At 41.0% G+C, this 15281-nt stretch overlaps 1 protein-coding gene and 2 pseudogenes across 1 annotated transcript in view; 2 read left to right on the top strand and 1 right to left on the bottom strand.

Moving 5' to 3' along the window:
• Positions 1-474: 474 nt before the first annotated feature.
• NDC80 (NDC80 kinetochore complex component) overlaps positions 475-15281 on the bottom strand; it is a 66593-nt gene continuing 51786 nt past the window's right edge. Inside the window, exon 18 of the mRNA XM_032310604.1 lies at positions 475-515. The gene's annotated coding sequence lies outside the window, so the exon portion shown is untranslated. The remainder of the gene's footprint in view (positions 516-15281) is intronic.
• On the top strand, positions 6677-10191 carry LOC116571496 (annotated as a pseudogene).
• Positions 14016-15101, top strand: LOC116571495 (annotated as a pseudogene).

The following is a 15281-nucleotide window of genomic DNA, read 5'->3' as shown; positions in this document are numbered from 1 at the left end:
ATTTTCTAATCACTTACTGCTTATACAGATTTTTTTTCCCTTCATGGATTTTCATGATTTCTACCCAACTGAACTAAATTTGTATATTATTTTGTATACAAATATAAATTTCTATATTAGCATGCATGTGGCAAACTTTTTTTTTAAAGATTTTATTCATTTATTTGACAGACAGAGATCACAAGTAAGCAGAGAGGCAGGCAGAGAGAGAGGAGGAAACAAGCTCCCCGCCCAGCAGAGAGCTCTATCCCAGGACCCTGGGATCATGACCTGAGCTGAAGGCAGTGGCCTTAACCCACTGAGCCACCCATTTTTTTTTTTTTTTTTTTTTAAAGATTTTATTTATTTGACAGAGAGAAATCACAAGTAGATGGAGAGGCAGGCAGAGAGAGAGAGAGGGAAGCAGGCTCCCTGCTGAGCAGAGAGCCCGATGCGGGCCTCGATCCCAGGACCCTGAGATCATGACCTGAGCCGAAGGCAGCAGCTTAACCCACTGAGCCACCCAGGCGCCCGAGCCACCCATTTTTAAGAGGAATAAAATTAGAAACTTTCTCCCTCAAATGCTAAAAGTAAAATTTGACACTCTAGACTAGAATGATGTATTACTTTGTTTTGTGATTTTTCCAACTTCTCATACCCCAAATTGAGAAACACACCTATCAGCAGTAAGAAGTTAGAGAAAATGTATGTATGTATGTATGTATGTATGTGTGAGTGGCATAACAAGATCTATCTTAAAAACATGACTAGGGCAACATGTAAAAGAAGGATGACATTTTGTGCAGACACTCTTTTATACATTTTGTATAGTAAGTGGTGTACCTTATGTATCTTATTTAGAAGATAAAGTGATAATTAAAGATCTATTATCATTCATTCATTCATCAAATATTTTTTGTGTGCCAACTAGATGTCGAGGACATAAATCAATTTCCTGTTTTCATGGTGCTCATATTCAGTAGGGGAAGGCAGAAACAATTTAACAATGAAATATACAGAATGTCAGATGGTGATTAGTGTGCTATGAAGAAACATCTAAAAGGACTGGAGTCCTGGGGGCCACTAGGGTCACAATTTTATATAACAGTCAGAGAACATTTTCTGATAGATGATATCTGAGAAGAAAGCTGAAGGAAATAAAGGAATAAGTTGTAAAGATCAATGAGAAAAAATGTTCTTGGTAGAGGGAAAAACAAGTGCAAAGATCCTGAGTTTTGAACATCATGGGCATTGTGATAGAGTAATAGAGAGTGAGAATAATAATAATAGAGAGATGAATGGGGCAGAGAAGGACTAATAGAAAGGGCCTTGTAGGTTACTATATAATTTTGGCATTCACCCTGAACAAAAGGGAAAGTATTGGAAGACTTTGAGCAAGGGAATGATATGGTCAGACATATTTTTTTTAAGTCAGAGGTTTTTGAAGATTTTTATTTGTTCATTTCAGAAATAGAGACAGAGAGAGAGCACAAGTGGAGGTGAAAAGGCAGAGGGAGAAGCAAACTTTCCACTGAGCAGGGAGCCCGGCCTGGGGCTCTCATGACCTGAGATGAAGGCAGATGCTCAATTATCTGAACCACCCAGGTGCCCCCTGACATATTCTTTAAGAGAACTACTCTGACTGCTATTTTGAAGATAGACTATAAGAGGCTTAATGACTGGAGGCTGATTCAATAATCCAGGGCGGAGATAATAAGGGTTTGCTCTAGGCTGGTAATGGTGGAGCTGAGGCACAGTGATCATGTTCTGATGTATTCTGAAGGTGAAGCTGACAGACTTGTCAGCAGTTTGGAGTATGGGGAAAAGAGAGGAGTCAAGGCAATCTCTAAAATTTGTGGCTCTCTAGGAAGGATAATGCATACTTGTGTATTTTTGGCTACTCAGCCTCTCAGGCTCCTATGTTTGGAGGATTCCCCATCATATAAATGTAGGTGCCAGACAGAGCCCATCTCTGACTGAAGGTGTGGCTGTGCATGTCAAAAACTCCTTGTTCTAGTCTCCCAGGCCTCTTGATACACTCATGTAACCAATCAGACATTAATGGGGCAGCAACCACAGCATCCAGCTAGTGGAGGCAACAGAGGCACTCTTAGCCCAGGGTAGAGCCAGGGTAGTGTCCACTGTGCAAGGGGCAGCTGGCAGTGGGGTTCTCATGGAAGCAGCTCTTGATTCTCCTTATGCTTTTGGCTATGTAGCTCTCAAGTCAGGTAAGCCAACTTCCCAGGAAATCCACAAGCTACATACATTCCAAGTCAAAAATATTGTGTCTGATTTTACAAGAGCTAGAGATCGTATTTTTCCCTTGCAACTAAAAACCACGACTGATACATTGCAAATTAATATTCTTAGTGTGAACGTTGTCTTGATGATAACTGCCATTAATGTGTAACTGAGGCACTTATTTCAATTAATTCTGTCAGACAAATACTATTTCTGTACTGAGACATAAAGGCAGATCACTTGGCCAAGGTCGTATGTTTAGTAATTGACAGAGCTGGGACTAAAATCCAAATTTATTTGACTCTGAAGTGTAAGCATTTAAACACTATGGATAAGTTCATTTGGGATTCATATGCAATTGTGAACTGAACCATATTTTTTAAAGATTTTATTAATTATTTGACAGAGAGAGAGAAAGAGAGAGAACAACCAGGGGGAGCAGCAGAGGGAGAGGGAGATGCAGGCTCCCTGCTGAGCAGGAAGCCCTATATGGGACTCGATTCCAGGACCCCAGAATCATGACCTGAGCTGAAGGCAGATGCTTAACCTAGTGAGCCACCCAGGTGACCCATGAACCACTTTTTTCCATTAATTCAGTTCCCTATATTGCCTCTACATATATTCACACCAAGCATCAAATTTTCTTGAAATCCTCTAAAACTGTAGAAAGGTATTAAGCTGTGTCATTGTTTTGAAAACTTATACTCTGGTAAAGAATCATAAATCTAATTCAAAATAAATTCTAGTATTTGTCAGTGTTGTTTAAACTTTAGGCAAAATTGGTTGTTTTTTCTGAAAGTTTCAGTCTTAATGAAATCTGTTTTGATCAACTAGAAGTCAGAGGCAAAGTACTGTTTTGGCAAACACATCAAGATTTTCTTCAGATGGCATCTATCACCATTAAGACACGAGGCACCATGGCAGATTCAAAAGTACACACTTACTGCACTCTTTTAAATACATTAGATACAACGTCTCTATTCACCTAAAATACAAAGGTTTGAATATTTAAACTTCACAGCTTCAGGAAAATGTTGCTTACCCATAAGAGGTGTGGCTAACCGAGAAGAAATGAAACTAATTATCAGAAAAGGAGCTGTGGTTTGCGAGCCTCTGAGAAGCCTTGGAGGAGGAGCGTATGTTTACTTGTACAGCATTTAAGACTCACCATGGTGGTTAAGGACAAGAGAAGGGAGCTATGAGTGAGCTAGCCTCTATCTAGCTATGCACCTGAGGGCTATTCAACAAGTACTGCATGTAAGATTAATGAATCAGAGATGAATAAAACAGGCACCGAAACATAAATAACTGGGATGCCTTATTAGATGTATTCATTTGTTTATTAATCCATTTGGCACTCACTGCTAATCCTATGTATACTGTGTGCCAAGGCCTAGGGGTTTGAAGATGAACAAAAAAGCATCCTCTACCCTACACTCAGGGTATAAGAATCAGACTCACCGTGGTGCTGGCATTGCACTCCCCTCCTCCAATAGACTCCTTTTCCCTTTCTGTGGCTCTTCTAGCTCTCTCCTCTACCATTGTTTAACTAACAAGGCTCACTTTAGACTTTATTTCCCCAAGTAAGACTTTTTATGCCCTGGACTGCATATACCCTTGACATGTCCCAGGCAGGAAAGAGCTTTAGAATCCTCAAATCTGAAAATGTGATTGTGTCTTCCACTCCATAAGTGTAATAAAACTACAAACAATACAAAACTATAAGATGAGTAAAACTATATATAGTTAATCTTCTCTTCTAGATAATTTAAACCTTGGAAAATCTAATGCAATTTATCATCTTTTCTCCAGGAGAGGGGGAGAACATATCTGAGCACATATCAACACTGTCATACACATTCCTGGGGTTTGTCAATTTTCTGAAGAGACACATGGTCCCCAGATGATTCCAAAATACTATTTAACCCTGAATTTAGAAAAAGAGTTAGTACCTAATGGCCCTAGATTCAACTTCAAGGTTTTGTCCTGTGCCAGGACAACAATGAGAGTATAGAACTATGGAAGGTTTTTAATCTGGGATAAGGCACACTTAGATTTGCCCCTTAGAAATTTCTCTCTGGGAGCACCTGGGTGGCTCAGTGGGTTAAATCTTCTGCCTTCGGCCCAGGGTCCTGGGATTGAGACCCACATCGGGTCCTCTGTTCAGCGGGGAGCCTGCTTCCTCCTCTCTCTCTGCCTACCTCTCTGCCTACTTGTGATCTCTGTCAAATAAATAAATAAAATCTTGAAAAAAAAAAAAAAGAAGAAAGTTCTGACTGTAGCATGGAGAATGGACCACAACTTACTGGAGACTGTTATGGGAACCCAAGTGAGAGATTATAGTTAATGGCTAAAGGGTGCTGATTTCTTTCTTGGGTGATAAAAATATCTAAGGTTAGACTGTGGTTGTACAACCCTGCGAATATACATGTAACCATTGAACTGTACACATTAAATGGGTGAATTTTATGGTATGTGAATTATATCTCAATAAAGATTATTTCAAATTGCAATAGATTAAAACTAAAAACTTGCATACATACATAAATAAATGGATTAATAAATAAAGAGATCATGATTCTGTTATGAATATAGTCCATATATCCTAAAAGCCTTTCATAGGATTTTAAAAGCCTATGAAAGGCTTTTAGGATATAAGAGAAGGGAATGAGGAGAGGTAGGAGTCAAAAATGACTATTAGGTTTTGGGTTCAGGCCACTGGCTGAATAATGTTGCTTTTATTGAGATGGGAAAAAAATTGAAGTAACCTTAGTGCAGTGGAAGGGTTTCTGGAAGGCACAATAGAAAGGGCTGGAAGGGAACACCAAAGGAAAACTGAAGAGACTGTCACATTTAGGAAAGGAAGGACAAACTTTACTCATCGTCAGGGCAAGGTGTCAGACTTTCTGAGGAAGCCAGAAAGATTGGCTCACCAAATTCAAAACACACTTAAAGGGAAAGAAAGGTTAAATTATCAAGGGTACCAAGGGTACCAGGCTATCACTTTAGTCTGTTCATAGTTGGGATGGGGGGTGGGGGGTGAGGGACAACTTCTTCTTTTTTTTTTTTTTTAGAGAATCCAGGTTTGCAAGAAACTTCCCAGGGTTTATTATTCTGGAGACCAGAACAAGTCAGGATGACCCTAGTGTTTTCAGTTTATCCAGCAGTGCCAAATGGTTTAATTTTGCTTCTAACTATAGTATGTGATATGCTTAATCATAGAAGCAGTACGAAGTGTGAGTTTTGCTTTTATAGATTAGTGGTGACATACCTCATGCAGAGGGAAGGAGAGGAGGCAGGAGGGCGGGACGGACAGTGTGTGAGCATATAGTAGGCCGGACATGGCAGGTAAGTGAGGCAGCGAGAAAATATTGAAGAAGGAAGTATTTGCTCTTTCTGAGTCTCCCTTCAGTCCTGTGTGAGTGGTCAGGCAGTCTAGGTCATTAGTTTCCAACCTTTGACATTGGCTCCAAATAAAATGTTGTTGAGGGAGGAGTCATTGTATTACCTGGAGAAGACAGAACCAAAATACCCAAGAGAGAGCCTACTCAAATGGTAGCAGAACGATATTGTCTGGCTTAAAGCAAAACACCTTCATAAGAATTTAACACCAGCCCAACTTGAAAGTTTCAGACTTCGTCTGATGGCAAACCAAAGATAAGGTATGTGTAAACTTCTCTAGAAAGAAAGAGTCAAAGTCTACAGGAAATTACCATCGCCTGCAATAACAAAGTAAGTCTTCTCAGTTGGCGATAGGAGGTGAATTTACACACAGGCTCTATAAAAAAGCTAAATAGTAAAGCTCCAATCTTCCACTTGGGAATCTCTTTATGTTGTGTTCACCACCAGTTCCCTCTTTACAGTTCTATCACTGTTGTGAACACAGATCTTCTCCTTAATCGCTGGCAGCACAACTGAGATCCTGCTGGGGTGATCAGACTTTAGTATGCAGAAGAAAAAAATCCCTGTGAGGGGTGTTTGAGACACAGATTTCTAGGTTTCATGTCCAGCGATTTTAAATTAGTCAAGTATAGGCGTACCTCATCTCATCATGCTTCACATTACTGCATTTCACAGATACTGTGTTTTGTTTATTTGCTTACAGATTGAAGGTTTGTGGCATCCCTACATAGAACAAGTCTGTTGATGCCATGTTTCCAACAGCATTTGCTCATTTTTTGTCTCTGTGTCATATTTAGGTAATTCTTGCGGTATTTCAAAGTATTTCATTATCGTATTTGTTATGGTGATCTGTGATGAATGATCTTTGATGTTACTATTATAATTACTTTGGGACACCATGAACTGTGCACATTTCAAATGGCAAGCTTATATGACAAATGTTGTGTGTGTTCTGACTGCTACAACCACCAGTGTTCCTGTCTCCTTCCCTTTTCTTGAGACTTATTCCCCAAGACACAACAATTTTAAAATTAAGTCTACTTATTACCCTACGATGGCTTCTGAGTGTTCAAGGGAAAGGAAGAGTCTCACATCTCTCACTTGAAATCAAAAGCTAGAAACAATTAAGCTTCGTGAGGAAGGCATGTTGAAAGATGAGACAGGCCAAAGTCTAGATCTCTTGCTCCATTTAGCCATGTTATACATGCAAAGCAAAAGTTCTTGAAGGAAATTAAAAGCACTAGCCCAGTGGACACATGAGTGATAAGAAAGCTGAATAGTCTTGTTGCTGATACGGAGAGTTTGAGTGATCTGGATAGAGGATCAAACCACCCACAACATTCCCTTAAGCCAAAGTCTAATCCAGAACAAGTCCCTACCTCTTTAATTCTGTGAAGGGTGAGAGAGGTGAGGAAGCTGCAGTAGAAAAGTTTGTAGCTAACAGAGGTTGGAGCATGGAGTTTAAGGAAAGAGGCCATCTTTGTAACATCAAGTGCACGGCGAAGCAGCAAATGTTGATGGAGAAGCTACAGCAAGTGATCCAGACAATGTTGCTAAGATAATCAGTGAGGGTGGCTACCCTAAAAAACAGATTTTCAGTGTAGACCAAATAGCATTCTACTGAAAGAAGATGCCATCTAAGACTTGCATAGCTAGAAAGAAGAAGGCAATGCCTGGCTTCAAAGCTCCAAAGGACAGGCTGACTCTCTTGCTAGGGGCTACTGCAGCTGGTGACTTTAAAATGAAGTCAATGCTCATTTACCATTCTGAAAATTCTTGGTCTCTTAAGAATAATGCTAAGTTAGGGCACCTGGTGGGTCAGTTGGTTAAACGTCCAACTCTTGCTTTCAGCTTGATCTCCAGGTCCTGGGATCAAGCCCTGTATCAGATTCCATGATCAGCAGGGAGACTGCTTGAGGACTTTCTCCCTTTTCTTCTGCTGCTTCCCCCGCTCATGCTCTCTCTCTTTATCGAAAATAAGTAAATAAATCTTAAAAAAAAGAATTATTCTAGGTTTACTATGTGTTTACTCTCTAAGTGGAAGAAAAAAGCCTGGATGACAGTGCATTTATTTATAGCATGGCTTACTGAATCTTTTAAACCCACTGTTGAGACCCACTGCTCAGAAGAAAAGATTCCTTTCAAAATAGTACGTATTAATAATGCACCTGGTGAGCCAAGAACTCTGATGGAGATATGCACTTGAATGTATGTTGTTTTCATGCCTGCTAACATAAAATCCATTTGGCAGCTCATGGATCAAGGAGTAATTTCGACTCAAGTCTTATTATTGAAGAAATACATTTCATAGGGCTATAGCTTCCACAGACAGTGATTCTTCTGATGCATCTAGCCACAAAGTCAATGAAAAGTTTTCTGGAAAAGATTCACTATTGTAGATGCCATTAAGAACATTTGTGATTCATGGGAAAAGGTCAAAATATTAAAATTACCAGGAATGTAGAAGAAGTTAATTCCAACTCTAAGGGATGACTTTAAGGGGTTCCAGATTTCCATGGAGGAAGTCATTGCAGTTGTGGTGGGAATAGCAAGAGAACTAGAATTACAAGTGGAGCTTGAAGATGGGACCAAATTGCTGCAAGCTCATGACAGAGCTTTAGTGGATGAGGGGTTGGTTCTGATGGATGAACAAAGAAACTGTTTCCTTCAGGTGGAATCTACTCCTGGTGACGATGCTGTGAACGTTGTTCAAATGACAACAGAGGACTTAGAATATTCCATAAACTTAGCTGGTGAAGCAGCAACAGGGTTTGAGAGGATTGACTCCCAATTTGGAAAGAAGTGCTATTGTGGGGGCGCCTGGGTGGCTCAGTGGGTAAAGCCGCTGCCTTCGGCTCAGGTCATGATCTCAGGGTCCTGGGATCGAGTCCCGCGTCAGGCTCTCTGCTCAGCGGGGAGCCTGCTTCCTCCTCTCTCTCTGCCTGCCTCTCTGCCTACTTGTGATCTCTGTCAAATAAATAAATAAAAAATCTTAAAAAAAAAAAAAGAAGTGCTACTGTGGGTAAAATGCTATCAAAACAGCATGCATGCTACGGAGAAATCGTTCATGAAAGGAAGAGTCAATTAATGTGGCAAACTTCATTGCTGCCTTATTTTAAGAATTTGCCTTAGCTACCTCAACCTTCAGCAACCACCACTGTAATGAGTCAATGGCCATGAACACAGAGGAAAGACCCTTCACCCACAAAATGATTATGACTCACTGAAAGCTCAGGTGATGGTTAGCTTGATTTTTTTTTTCTTTTTAGCAATAAGGTATTTTTAGGGGTGCCTGGGTGGCTCAGTGGGTTAAAGCTTCTGCCTTCAGCCCAGGTCATGATCCCAGGGAGCCTGCCTCCCCCTTCTCTCTGCCTGTCTCTCTGCCTACTTGTGATCTCTGTCTGTCAAATAAATAAATAAAATCTTTTAAAAAAAAGTATTTTTAAATTCAGATATGTACCTTGTTTCTGGACATAATGCTATTGTACACTTAATAGACTACAGTATAGTGTAAACATAACTTTTAGAGGCATTGGGAAACCGAAACATTCATTTGACCTCCTTTAATGCAATAGTCACTTTATTGTGGTGACTGGAACAGAATCCACAATATCTCCGAGGTGTGCCCATACTGTATGGGACTAGGAATCTTTACTTCTAACAACTTCCAGGTGATTCTAGTGGAGGTAGTCCAAATACCAAATTTTGAGAAAGATTGGACCAGAGGGAACAAAAGGGTGATGAATATAAAAAAGAATATATAGTCTGATTTACAAAATACCAGTGACTCATTTGCAGCTCACAGCCCCTGCCTTCAGATATGCAGAGGTAGTCTTCCCCTAGCAATCAACAGTCTCTCAAACATTTCTACCTTACTTTCAATACAGTTCCCAAAGAAAACTCAAAGAGAAAGACAAATTCCCCCGTTGGACTGTTTCCATTTCCTATCTAGGTTTCACTTTCTTGAAAGAGAAGCTTTTCCCTGAAAACTGGTTACTACTCATTCTCCCCTTATAAGGCAGCGGGCCTGTCATAAAGGTGGGAATCAGCAACCCTTCCAGAGATACACAAGTAGCTCATTTACTTTTACGTAACCACATAAATTATGAAAAACAAGGACTATTTGTATTTTTTCACCTTCCTCAACATCTTTATTTTTTAGTTCTAAATGGTCTCATCAGTAATTTAGTTCATGCTGACCTCAGCCAAGCTCAGACCTGTTCCTCTTCACAGACCCTCCTTCAGCATGAGGTAAACATCACTCCTGTAATTAATTGCCTCCCTGCTGCCTAATGGGATTTAGCTCCTAATGCTTCCGGAATGTGATCTAGAAAAGAAATACTCTCTAAAGGAAACAATAAATTTGCAAAGATAAAACTGCTTACATCATGCTGGATACATTGCACAAAGAGAACCAAGTATCTCCGTTCTCCATCATACACTGATGAAATATGGACTTTAAAAAAAAATTTTTTTTTGAAATATGGACTTTTTAAAGAGAGTTAGTTGGAACAAAATATGTACAAACACTCTCAATTTTCATGTTTTTGTTCTTCAGTTTTAGAGTAGATGCTTCCTGCTTCTACAGCTGTTGGGTGTGTCCCTCCTCCTGTTCCTGTGATCTAAACCTAAAAAAAGGCTTCTCAAAGAGGAAGAAAGAAGTTGAGTAGAGTCACAACTTCACACAACACACACACACGGTATTTTATAGGGTCTCATGAATATTTTAGATTTTTAGATTCACGGTATCTCAACCCTTCCCATTTTAGAAAACATTTTTGCCTGACATTACAAAACTAAATCTGCCCAACCTGTTGCTTTTTCAGAACAAAGGAAGTTTAGGGGTGCCTGGGTGGCTCAGATGGTTAAGCATCTACCTTTGGCTTGGGTCATGGTCTCAGAGTCCTGGAATCGAGTCCTGCATCGGGCTCCATGCTTGCTGGGGAGTCTGCTTCTCCCTCTCCCTCTGTCTCTCTTCCAGCTTGTGCTCTCTCTCTCTTTCTGGCTTACTCTCTCTCTAGCTTATTCTCTCTCCAATAAATAAATAACATCTTTTTTAAAAAAGGAAGTTTATAGTAGATAGTGTATTGTCTCTAATTTTGCTTGCCTGAGAAAGAAACTGCTTCCTCAAAGCAAATTCCTCAAGGTGTGTTCTAGCACAAAGCCAACCACAACAGGAAGGGGAAGTACATGGTATCTTACATTTAGTATGATTTTGTTATTCTCTCCCTATGTGGCAAAATCTCCTCATAGAGTAAAGTATCCATGGAAGTGCAAGAAACAGCTTGTGGGTGTCTGAGGTGAGTCTCCCCTTAGATCTTCCATCTATGTTGAGCAGCCTCTTGCCTCTACACTAGCCATAATTCCCATTGGTCTGCTTTCATGGAATTCTTCCTTGAGTGCTCCTCTAGAGCTACAACCTACTGAGGTTTTTCTATGGCCTACCACTCAGCCAAATTACTTTTCTCAACCAGGACCTTTACTCTCATCCCAGCCTGAGAAAGGACAGCACAATTCTGCTAGCAGTCAGACTGTGATAAACAATGTTTTCAACAGGACTTGGGTCAACAGAACGAAGTTTCTAACAAAACACATTGAAGACCCTACTGCAGTTACAAGCATAGTGAACAACTCATCCCTTTTTAGAAATGACCAGCACAAACACAACCCTGTCCTCTCTTACTGAGACATCCCATGATCAGTTCTAACAACAAACATCAGGTATGACCTGATGACCTTTTCTTTGGTTGGTGGGCTCTAACTGGCTTTTGTTAGTTCTGGGTGACTTCTTCATCTCTCAGAGTGACTCTCCCATAGAACTGGAGTCCCCTTATTTTCCCTTTCCCTAGAAACCACAGTATGCCCCTCACTTGGTGAAGCTCCCCAAATTCCCTTTCTTTGCCCCAGAATAGAACTTTCTGTAAGGAAAGACACCAGGATATGCTGTTCTCAGTTGCTAGTTACCAAATTACTCCCCTTGTCTTCACCTACAGATGAAGAGTATCACCACAGGCTGATAGGGGATTTGCTGCCTTTGGCACCAACTGCTTACCCATCGCCTTCATCCAGAGGCTCCTGCTGGATGTGTGAGAGCCACTTCAACCTTCCCCCCTCCTCCAGCCAACTTCATTTCTGGCCTGATTTAATTCCACATCTTCTCTTGCTTGCTTGAGAAGGGATAATTTCAAGTAACCAGCTGTTCCACCTCTCCATATTTCTCTTCCAGGGTATGAGGCATTAAAGTGAAAGTATGAGAGCAGATCTGGAATTCCTTTTCCATAGTCCAAATAACTTCGAGCCTAAGGAGCCAAGCCTCTCAAACAGACCTAATCTCATCTTCCTCAATCCCAAACTGTCAGATACCTAGGAAATCAGTTTTACAACCATTCCATTTATTCCCTAGCATATTGGTGGAGTTTTGCATTATCCATCCTTGTGAGTAAAGAAGAAAGGCCTTTTCTTATGGTCTTGGGCAACTAATTTGTAGAGAACAAATATTTTCTTTTTTTCTTTTTTTTTTTTTTTTTTGAGATTTTATTTATTGGGGCTCCTGGGTGGCTCAGTTGATTAAGCGTCTGCCTGCAGCTCAGGTCATGATCCTAGGGTCTTGGGATCAAGCCCTACGTGGGACTCCTTTCTCAGCAGGGATCCTGCTTCTCCCTCTCCCTCTGCCTTCCTCTCTGTGCTTGTGCTATTTCTCTCTCTCTCTCTGTCAAATAAATAAAATCTTTTTAAAAATTTATTCATTTGAGAGAAAGAGCACAAGCAGGAGAAGCCATAGGCAGAGGGAGAGACAGAAGCAGGCTCCCCACTGAGCAGAGGACGTCCCCTCCACCCCGCCCCCACTGTGGGGCTCCATCCCAGGACCCTGGGATCATGACCTGAGCAAAAGGCAGACGCTTAATGAACTGAGCCTCCCAGGCGCCCAAGAACAAATATTCTTCCTATTTCTGAGGCCTAAAGATAAGCAGAGAGTAATTTTTCCTTGTAACTATAGTGCTCTGGTTTGTGTCCTCTTTTAGACATTTTACCAAACTACATCCCTCAAGTGAGCTCATTTCTACTAGTAAACAAACTAGCTTCTTCAGCACAGACACCTTTCTCCTTTCTTAGTTGCTTAAAGTCTTGCCATGCCAGTAGAGAGCTACTCATCACTCCATCCTCCACCACAATGGAGCTGTTGCCTCCCTTTCACAGGCAAACAACTCAGGGGCCTTCCCCATTTGTATCCTACTCCTGCAGTTATCTGGTGGGTGGAGTCTCCTGCTTCAGAGCTCCTATCTTGCTCCCCAGTCAGAGGCTGGGAGGTCTGTAAGCCATGACTATCTCACTATCATAACCCTTTTATGAATTGTTGGTGGAGCTTGTCCCTAACCACTCTGTTACTGGACACTAGCCATTTATAGTCCCTAACTTAACTGTACCCCACCCCCCGCCCAATCACACTGTAACCTTGCTAAGTAGGCCACACCCTCAGCAACTTCACTGACCAATATTCCATTAATTTACAGTTCCTTTCTCTCTAGGTGTGTTATATTTTGCACAATTCTTCAATTCTTCAGCTCCTCAGAGAATTACCTGACTTCCTGGATACCTTGCTAAATTGCTTCACAAACTCCCATGTTCTCACAATCCTTTATTTTTTTATTTATTTTTTTAAAATTTTATTTATTTATTTATTATATTTATTTATTTATTTATTTATTTTTCCCTGGGAGATCTCTGTTCCTCCTACTGAATGGCTTGACACCCCAGAGATGCCACACAGAGAAAAGTCTGATGAACGCCCACAAAAATCAGCATGATATAATTGCTAAAATTTGAGGTTCTGAAGTCAAACTGCCTGAATTCAGTTTTGCCCTTCCCTAAAGAACATTACCATTTACTAATGAAAACTTGATAAAATTACATTGTCTTTCTCAATATATGTCTCAATATGTGTCTCATTATATGTGAGGTCAAGTAAATAAAAAATAATTATGGAAACCTTAGTTATATAGTTGATAAGGTAGATCTGATTGATAATATATCCAATTAAATATCCTTAAAAGGGAATGCACTTCTCTTTCAATTGCCCATGAATACTCACAAAAACCATTAGGCCACAAAAAGCCTCAGCAAATCCAAACAGTAAATAGTAAAGACAGTATTCTCTATTAACAACACAATGTAACTGAGAATCACTAAAAATTGGGGGGACAAATCTTCTTCCATGTGGAAATTTAAAATTATTTAAAACAATGCCTAGAACAAAGAGAAGTCAGGAGCTGAAACTGCAGACAATGATAACACAACAAAGACTTGTGACGTCACTTCCTGCAGGCAGCCTGCACTCCCTCTGCTCTTGCATCTCTGTCTCCTGGCACCTCTGCTCCCAGGCCCCACAGATTGCAATGCAAAAAGAAATCATACTAGTCATTGACAATGGCTTTGTCAAGTGTAAAGTTGGCTTTGCTGGGGATGATGACCGCTAGCCATATTCCCATTTATTATCAGGTACCCAACACCAGGGCATCATGGTGGGCATGAGGTAGAATGACAGCTACATGGGTGACAGGGTCCAGAGTAATTCCTGCATCCTGACCATGACATAGCATCATCACCAACTGGGATGAATTGGGGAAAACCTGGCTCCACACCTTCTATAATGAGCTACATGTTGTTCTGGAGGAGTGCCTAGGATTGCCCACTGAGGCACTCCTGAACATCAAGTGCAGTGCAACAGACAGAATGCTATGATCATGTTTGAGACCTTCAACACCTGGGTCGGGTATGTGGCCATCCAGGCTGTGCCGTCCCTTTATGCCTCTGGCCACATCTTTGGTATTGTAATGGGCCCTAGGGATGAGGTCACCCACAGGGTGTCCATCTACTAGGGCTACACCCAGCTTCAGTCATACTGGGTCTGGACCTTGCTAGCTGGGACCTGGCTGACTTCTTCATAAAGATCCTCATGGAGCATGGGTATAGGTTCATCTCTACCACTGAGCAAAAAAAACATACATGGCATCAACAAGAACTCTGCTATATCACCCTGGGCTTGCAGCAGGAGATGGCCACAACTTTGTCCTCCTTTGTCCAGTAGAATTATGAGCATCCAGACAGCCAGGTGATCACATGAGCAATGAGTGGCTCTGGTGTCCAGAGGAGCTCTTTCCTTTCTCCTTCCTGGGTGTTGAGTCCTTGAGACCATGTCCATGAGACCACCTTCTACTCCATCATAAAGTGTGATGTTGACATTTAGAAGGACCTGAATGTCAACATGGTGTGTTTGGTGGGACATTGCCAATAAGATGCAGAAATAGATCATTGCCTTGACTTGCAGTACAATGAAGGTCAAGATCATCACTCCTCCTGAAAGTAAGTGCTTAGTGTGGGTTGGGGACTCCATCCTGGCCTCACTGTCCGCCTTCCAGCAAATGTGGATCAGCAAGCAGAAGAAGGACAAGTCGGCCCCTCCATTCACTGCCCATTTCTAAATGGGCTTGCAAGAAGATTCACAGCATTTGTTTCATGAGATGACTCAGAAGTATACATTTGCCTCATCTCCTGCTGGCCTCATGGAACTAGAATAAGCCTTTGAAAAGAGGTTTATCATTTATCTGCTTTAGCATTGGATTGCAGAATTTGCTGCTGACTTTGATGTTATATTCAAGTTA

The sequence above is a fragment of the Mustela erminea genome, chromosome 13 (assembly GCF_009829155.1).
Source record: "Mustela erminea isolate mMusErm1 chromosome 13, mMusErm1.Pri, whole genome shotgun sequence".
In the NCBI taxonomy this organism is placed as follows: Eukaryota; Metazoa; Chordata; class Mammalia; order Carnivora; family Mustelidae; genus Mustela; species Mustela erminea.
Note: the sequence above shows the minus strand (reverse complement) of the source record. Positions and strands in the feature narration are given on the sequence as shown.